General features: G+C 32.5%; 1 protein-coding gene and 1 long non-coding RNA gene across 3 annotated transcripts in view; one reads left to right on the top strand and one right to left on the bottom strand.

Moving 5' to 3' along the window:
• LOC136843766 (uncharacterized) overlaps positions 1 to 7,500 on the bottom strand; it is a 164,817-nt gene that overhangs the window by 84,358 nt on the left and 72,959 nt on the right. The gene's annotated exons all lie outside the window — the stretch shown is intronic.
• Positions 1 to 7,500, top strand: part of LOC136843767 (uncharacterized) — a 27,913-nt gene that overhangs the window by 14,135 nt on the left and 6,278 nt on the right. The window contains exon 2 of the long non-coding RNA XR_010854669.1: positions 4,413 to 4,530. This is a non-coding gene — a long non-coding RNA (uncharacterized lncRNA). The remainder of the gene's footprint in view (positions 1 to 4,412; positions 4,531 to 7,500) is intronic.

Genomic DNA, 7,500 nt, shown 5'->3' with positions numbered 1-7,500 from the left:
CAGCAAGCACTGAAATGGCAAAACGTCAACAAACTTTAATTTGCAGTTCCTCTTTAAAACCGGGTAATAGCAGCGGGATTTAGTGTCATGAAACTGCAGTTTAAGCTTTCGAGGGTAAGCAACGATAGTGGGAAAAATTTCACGCCAAATTGTCGTAGTAACAGCATCTTGGTGCTAAAATATGATGTAGACGGCAACACACATTAAATATTTACGTTGAGGTCAGTAGCTAATCTTGGTTAATTTCGCCTTAGAGGTAGGTGATATAAGGTAAGGGTTTCTTGTCCCGTCTATTTGTGTCATACGTTGAGAGAATTTATTATTGCATTAGTTTGTGAAGTGAAATGTACGTTACTCTGATGTTATTACTCGAAGGGGGTACGCATTGTGCATGTGTTGCAAAGTTTAGAGCAGAAAAACACATGTCTGAATATAACTGTCTGAATCACCATGATGAAAATTGGAAATCTGGCTTACATGGTAACTTAGGTCTTAAGAGCACTCTAATTATTTTAGTAAAATTTACCCTTATGCGTGAGCGACTGTAGATGTTTATTCTCATTATCTTTAGATACTTTGAAAAAAGTCTTGTTTGAACCGGTCAGAGCGTAATCAGACTGAGGCTCATGGCTTCTTTAGACTGCCTATGTAGGTTTGGAGAGGAGCAGCTTATCAGTTGGAATATCGGTTATTTTAGGCCGAGTTTTTTTTTATCACATGTAAGCCAAGATGCGCTAGTTTATGAAGACTGTTTTCTTAAGATTAACAGCAAATTAGGGTCTTCATAATGGTTAATACCCGGGTCAGATTGTAGCATAGTCAACTTGTACCTAACATCCTGGTCAACCCGTAACCAGGTCAACTCATGTCCCAGTCGAGTTTTACCCAGTGACATTGTTTATCAACCACACAGTATTTAGATAACTATTTATGAACTTGTAATTGGCACTGAGTACGATTTGTACTCTAATACCGTAGAATGTAGTAAAATACAAAATCATATCGCCAAATGGTAACTCTTTCTAATCAACAAAAAAGATATGGATTTAATGATATTGCCTCTAGAAAACTCCCAAAATCCACATTGGTGCAGCAGACGAATAAAAATAATATTAAGTTCAGGTCTTTATACCTTTACACTCTTCTGCACAAGATGTTCGATGAGATTTAAAAGAGACATTGTAGATTTCCAGGAATTCTTGGTAATAAATGTCCTTAACCTCGTCTGGTTAATCCAGGACAGCTGTTCCTCATATGAAGATTCATCTTAAATGCATTGTCCACTGTATGCATAATATAGTTTTATATTTCTTTAACCCAAGTTTTTTTTTAACTGAGTATTCTTTGTTATCTTGTCTTATGTTGTATGTAGTTAGCTTGAAAATGTCTTAGGGAAAAGGCGAAATATATATATATGTATATATATATATACATATATATATATATATATATATATATATATATATATATATATATATATATATATATATATATATACATACACATATATATATATATATATATATACATATATATATATATATATATATATATATATATATATATATATATATATATATATATATATATATATATATATATATATATATATATATATATAAAGTATATATATATATATATATATATATATATATATATATATATATATACGCATATTTATATGTATAATTATATGTATAATTATAATCACAATGTCCTCTTAACTTCTCGAATTCTGAGCACATTTTGTATACGCTTATCACTACAAAGGTCGGCAATGTGACCTCGTTCTGGTACTTGGGATGCGGTTGAATCCTGCCACGGACATCAGAATTACTTCATATTCTTGCATTTGGATCTAACGCTTTGTAGTGACAAGCGTATCCAAACAGTGTGAAGAATCCGAGAAGTTAAGAGGCCATTGTAGTCACTGCAATTACATACGTACCTGGTAAAATGACCAGTAGATAGTAGATTCTATATATAGCCTATATATACATATATATATATACATATATGTACATATAAATATATATATATATACACACACACACACACACACACATATATATATATATATATATATATATATATATATATATATATATATATATATAAATATATAGTATATATATATATATATATATATATATATATATATATATATATATGTATATATATATATATATATATATATATATATATATATATATATATATATATGTATATATATATGTATATGTATATATATATGTATATGTATATGTATATGTATATGTATATATGTATATGTATATGTATATGTATATGTATATGTATATGTATATGTATATGTATATGTATATGTATATATATATATATATATATATATATATATATATATATATATATATATATATATATATATATATATATATATATATATATATATATATATATGTGTGTGTATGTGTGTATATATATATGTACTCAGAAAATATAAATTCACTGGGTAAAAAGTTATTAATTCTGTAGAGGATCTTAGTGATAAATTAAATAAAAACGGAGATTTCTTCTTTCAAATCTTATGTTGTCATTCACAAGTTCGGAAAGTTTGCATAATATTGGCTACCATTTTTTTTCTCAGTTGTGAAAGGTAGGGATTAACCATCCCACAAAACTATCAGAGGATAAATTAGGTAATCGTCAAAAAATAACACAAACCACTGAAAAATGGAAGCAGGTAAAACATGCAAACATATATATGTGTTGCAAACTAAACGAATTCATCTGAAAGTCACTTTTCAATATTTCATATGAAAGCTAACAACAATATGAGCAGCTGTTTTACGCTTAACTTGTGTACTGTAACCCATCCGTCGAACATACGGTAAGATGAGAGTCGACATGTCAAGTATTACCCCAGGGACGTTACGTACTGCTCCAAAGCTTGAATCAAGGGATCTCTATTCTTCACATTCATATATAGCAGGGACCATTAATTAAAAAAACTGGGTCTATGCTGAACGTCGGAAACTCTAAACGTGGAGTTAATTACCCGTAGACTATAACACACAAACTATAACGAAACTCTTTGCTTTTTATGTCGCAGGATTGTTTTTGCAGAGAACTCTGGGTGGATCCACAGATCCATGGGGTGTTCTTTAGTTACTCACTTTCGGTGTAAATGAATGAGGTTCAAATTCGAAATGAGGTGAAAATTTTGTTCTCACCACAAGCTGACTTGGGCAGCTACGAGAGAATATTATGTCTACGTTTGGGCAGCATCCTATACAATTCACGATTGGGCAGAAATGCAGAGATGCATGAAAAAGAAAGGCAGAATATTTGGAAGAACGATAGTTTGTGGTCTGCTGTTAGCAAAATATAAGTGGGATATATACTTCAAAAGATACATACAAATTATAAATGATTAATCTCATGTCCATTGTTTTAAGAAACTGCATATTTTCATACTTTTATAAACTATTATTTCTTGACATTCTAATAGCAACAGCAAAAAAAAAGAGGTGATAAAAGTATGGTATTTTCATGCATGTTTTCATGTCTTACATTTTCTTAGGATAAATCATGAAAAAAAGATAGTACCGTTACTTCTGTTAGCAGAGCAGCGAGTCAAATTTAACATATGTGCAGAAACATCTTTGGCCGAACACAAACTCAGTCAGAGCGAATTTTTTTAGGTTCTTTCCCATATGGTTCAGTAATAGTGTCCGTTTCAGTTCACGAATGTATGTTTAGGTACACGACGTTTAATTACTTTGCGGCAATATTTGAAATTAAAGCAAAATTATTTATAAGGGATTTATTTCATAACGTTAATGTTTGTGATTGTTTCTCTCCTGTCTGCTTAATCTGTTTGCCAAGTTTAAAACAAAAAATTCATGGAGCATGATATTTTTATGCAGTTCGGTTTATTTTCGAATGGTGTTCAGAGCTGTTTCGGTTGATATTTAGTCACAAATTTAGAATTACATCCAAAATACAAATTTAGCTTTACCTCCAAAATACAGTCAAATTTTGCCAATTGGATGGAAGCAGTCAGTACAAAAACCTGAGTATTTTCAGCTTTTTAGTTTACAGTTCGGCGAAGGTTTGCGCAAGAGGCAATCTTTGCTTCTCATTATCATAAGATTTCTTTGGTCGTATTACCTGATTATAAAAAGTCTTGTTATTGCTCCCACCTTCTTATTTTATTAGCTTTTTCTTTTATTTATCAGCGCGTTTGTCTTTTAAAGTAATTTTTCACAGGGCGGTTTCTCATTGGGTTTCTCATTGCATCCACGGTTGTTGTCTCTTCTAAGACAATCTGTACTGGTTTACCTTAAACATTTTTTTTCCTTTTCTTCATTTTTGTAGTTCCTTCTTAATCTTTCTGTTTACGGCAAATACTGACTCGAGCCCTATTTCAGTTGCCAATGGCCGGTGCCCGAGGATTTCAGCTCAAAGGCTTCATTTTTTTCTTGTTGTTGGACGAAGCTGGCCTTGTTCCAGCAAGGACTCTTGCTCATGCGCACAGGTTCGAGCAAGGTATGTAACACCTGAGTTCACGTTCTGTTGTGTGCGTGTGGGTGTGTTTTTTGATGCGCATAGTTAAATAGATTGTAATGATCAGCAATCTGAAGACTTTCATTATTTCTCGGTTTTGTGTAAGTGACTACTTGTCTGAAATGAACTCCAGTGGCAAAGCTCAAGTAAGTATTCGCGATATTGTTGCTCTCGAATTATGTCAATTTCTTAGACAGTGTAGGCATTTTATGTGCCAGCGCCAGAGAACAGCACCACATGCAAATGCCAGGACTTGTTTGTTTGTTGGGGCTACCCCTTTGCAAGACTGGCGCAACAAGTTAATTTTGTTGCGCTTGTTCTTATTTGATTTTTTTATAAATGTACTGTAAACCATTAATATATAAGTTAACAGATGAGATTAAAGTGTTATTACGTGGTGGCCCGAGGTAGAGGGTTAATAATACAGTTGGCTAACCGTTGGCTTTAATGGTATATATCTGCTACAGCTTGTGGCTACCAAATTCGGCGGGCTTCTTCCCAGTCACAACCACACACAATGCACCCAAGACAAACAGCGTTTCAACATGCGCAGTCTCCTACGCAAGGTAAATACACAAGTATGGTTTGATTATCAAGGTAAATTGTTTGTAAACAGAATGTGCTGGCAATGTTCGTTACCATGAAACATTGGGCATTACGTAAAAGAATATTTCCTACAAGACTGTGCCAGCGATGATCAGTTATTTTTATTCATTCATTTATTTATATCGAGTGTAACAGTAGCGTCATCACATTTCCTATATTTGTATGTAGTTGTACCCCACTCCGTCTTGTGAGTTCGACTAACATTGGGCTAGTAAATTCTACTTGCACTGCTCGTAACTAGAAATTTACTTACTGGTATGTTACCCAGCGAAACGCAACACGCTACCTGTATTTTGGCTAACAGCCTCTCCCTTAGGCTTCGGGGAACCAGTTTTTTCTGTCTTTTATTCTTCGTTTTATTTGTTAAAGGTTAGATAGATAAGACGAATAGAAATTCTGTCATCCGTTTCAGAATGTGGAAAGAGAGAGAAGAGAGAGAGAGAGAGAGAGAGAGAGAGAGAGAGAGAGAGAGAACGTCTTTCCTTCCTGCATCTGAGAAAATGGGAAAAAGAGAACGGGAAGCTCTGGCCAATGTTGCATTGTGACGTTGGTTAGTTGGCGTCTTTACGAAGCTTGGTCGTGATCGTACATTTGTTTTTTATCAGTTGAAGTAAATCCCTGGTCCGCTAAGAATTCTGATGATGGGGAGCTGAAAGAGCCTGGTGACTGGTCAGTCTAGAACGCTTAACGATTTTGTTGGCAGAAATTAATGTTCCTTATTCTGTTTTTTACAAATTTATATCAGACTCGGCAGGACGCTGGATAAGTGCTTGAGTATACCTGTTACTTGGTCAAGCTTATTGTTAATATTAATGGACAAGAGAGAGAGAGAGAGAGAGAGAGAGAGAGAGAGAGAGAGAGAGAGATCCTTAAGAGCAGGTTGAATGTGCTTGTCTTTGCCAATGACAGGCGCCCTTTCTTCATTCCGTGGCATGTTTACGTTACGCCCAAAGCTCTCGTGATGCAACTAATTTTTGTATCTGTCTGCATTTTCCATATGTGGTTTATCTCTGTTACCATGACACGGAATGGATAAAACTTTTGTTTTCATAGTTTGAAACTTGATGTACTGTGTACAACATTTAGTGCTTCCATACAAAATTAAATGAATTTTGTTCTCGAACCTTGCAACTTTTCTAAAGGACGCATGTCTCACTTTTGTTTTTATTCGTCTGAAGTAGGCAGGGGTCCCAATTTGTGATTTCCTTGTTGACAGCTACTGTTCGTTTTATTTATACATATTTAAAACAAATGTTAAACTGTTTCGTACTGCTTACGCAATGTAACTTTCACTTTGAAGGAACTTTAAGTTTTTGATAAGTAACTTGACACATTTGAAAGGACAATTTTTGGGAAAATTACAAGTTCAAGTTCCGATTGAACAAGGATAATGACTTGAGAGTTGGCTCAACAGAAAGAAAACGATAACGGAAAAGCGTTGAGTCTTTTTGTTCAACCGGTTGACATGGGTAACGTAGCCGAAGCCGTAGTCAGGTATTTTTAAAATGACGCATTCGCTGACATGTCCTCCTCCATTTTTTGGCTCTGTTGATTAAGAATATGTATGTATGTATATATATATATATATATATATATATATATATATATATATATATATATATATATATATATATATATATATATATATATATAGAAATAAATAAATATATATATATATATATATATATATATATATAGAAATATAATATATATATATATATATATATATATATATATATATATATATATATATATATATATATATATATATATATATATATATATATTTGCATCCGCTGACATGTCCTCCTCAATTTTTTGGCTCTGTCGATTAAGAAGTTTTATATATATACTGTATATACACATACATACATACATACATACATACATACATACAACATACATACATACATACATACATACATACATACATACATACATTACATACATTATATATATATATATATATATATATATATATTAGGCTGAAAGTCGATCAAAGCATTTTTCTGTTAGTTTGTTAATTAGAATGCATTTTCTCGTACAAGAAATGCAAAGATTTTGTGCCGAGATAATGAAATGTCTCTCGAAGATGTCTGTTTGTTGGACTTTGCAGTGGTGATTATTTTTAGAAATAATAATTATTATTAGAGACAATAATCATTGTGAGGACAAGTGCCAGGGGTTATTCCAATCAGGTGAATATACCTTTAAGAGATAAATTTGTTTGTTTACTTATTTATTTTCCATAAAAATGCATTATATGACATACATTCTCCTCCTGGGGATTATTAGTTCTTATTCATGGTACCTTTTTCATTCTTCATCGTTATGCTCAGATTTTGA

This window comes from Macrobrachium rosenbergii, chromosome 12 (genome assembly GCF_040412425.1).
Source record: "Macrobrachium rosenbergii isolate ZJJX-2024 chromosome 12, ASM4041242v1, whole genome shotgun sequence".
NCBI classification, from domain to species: domain Eukaryota; kingdom Metazoa; phylum Arthropoda; class Malacostraca; order Decapoda; family Palaemonidae; genus Macrobrachium; species Macrobrachium rosenbergii.
The sequence above is the reverse complement of the archived record's forward strand: the minus strand, read 5'-3'. Positions and strand labels throughout refer to the sequence as shown.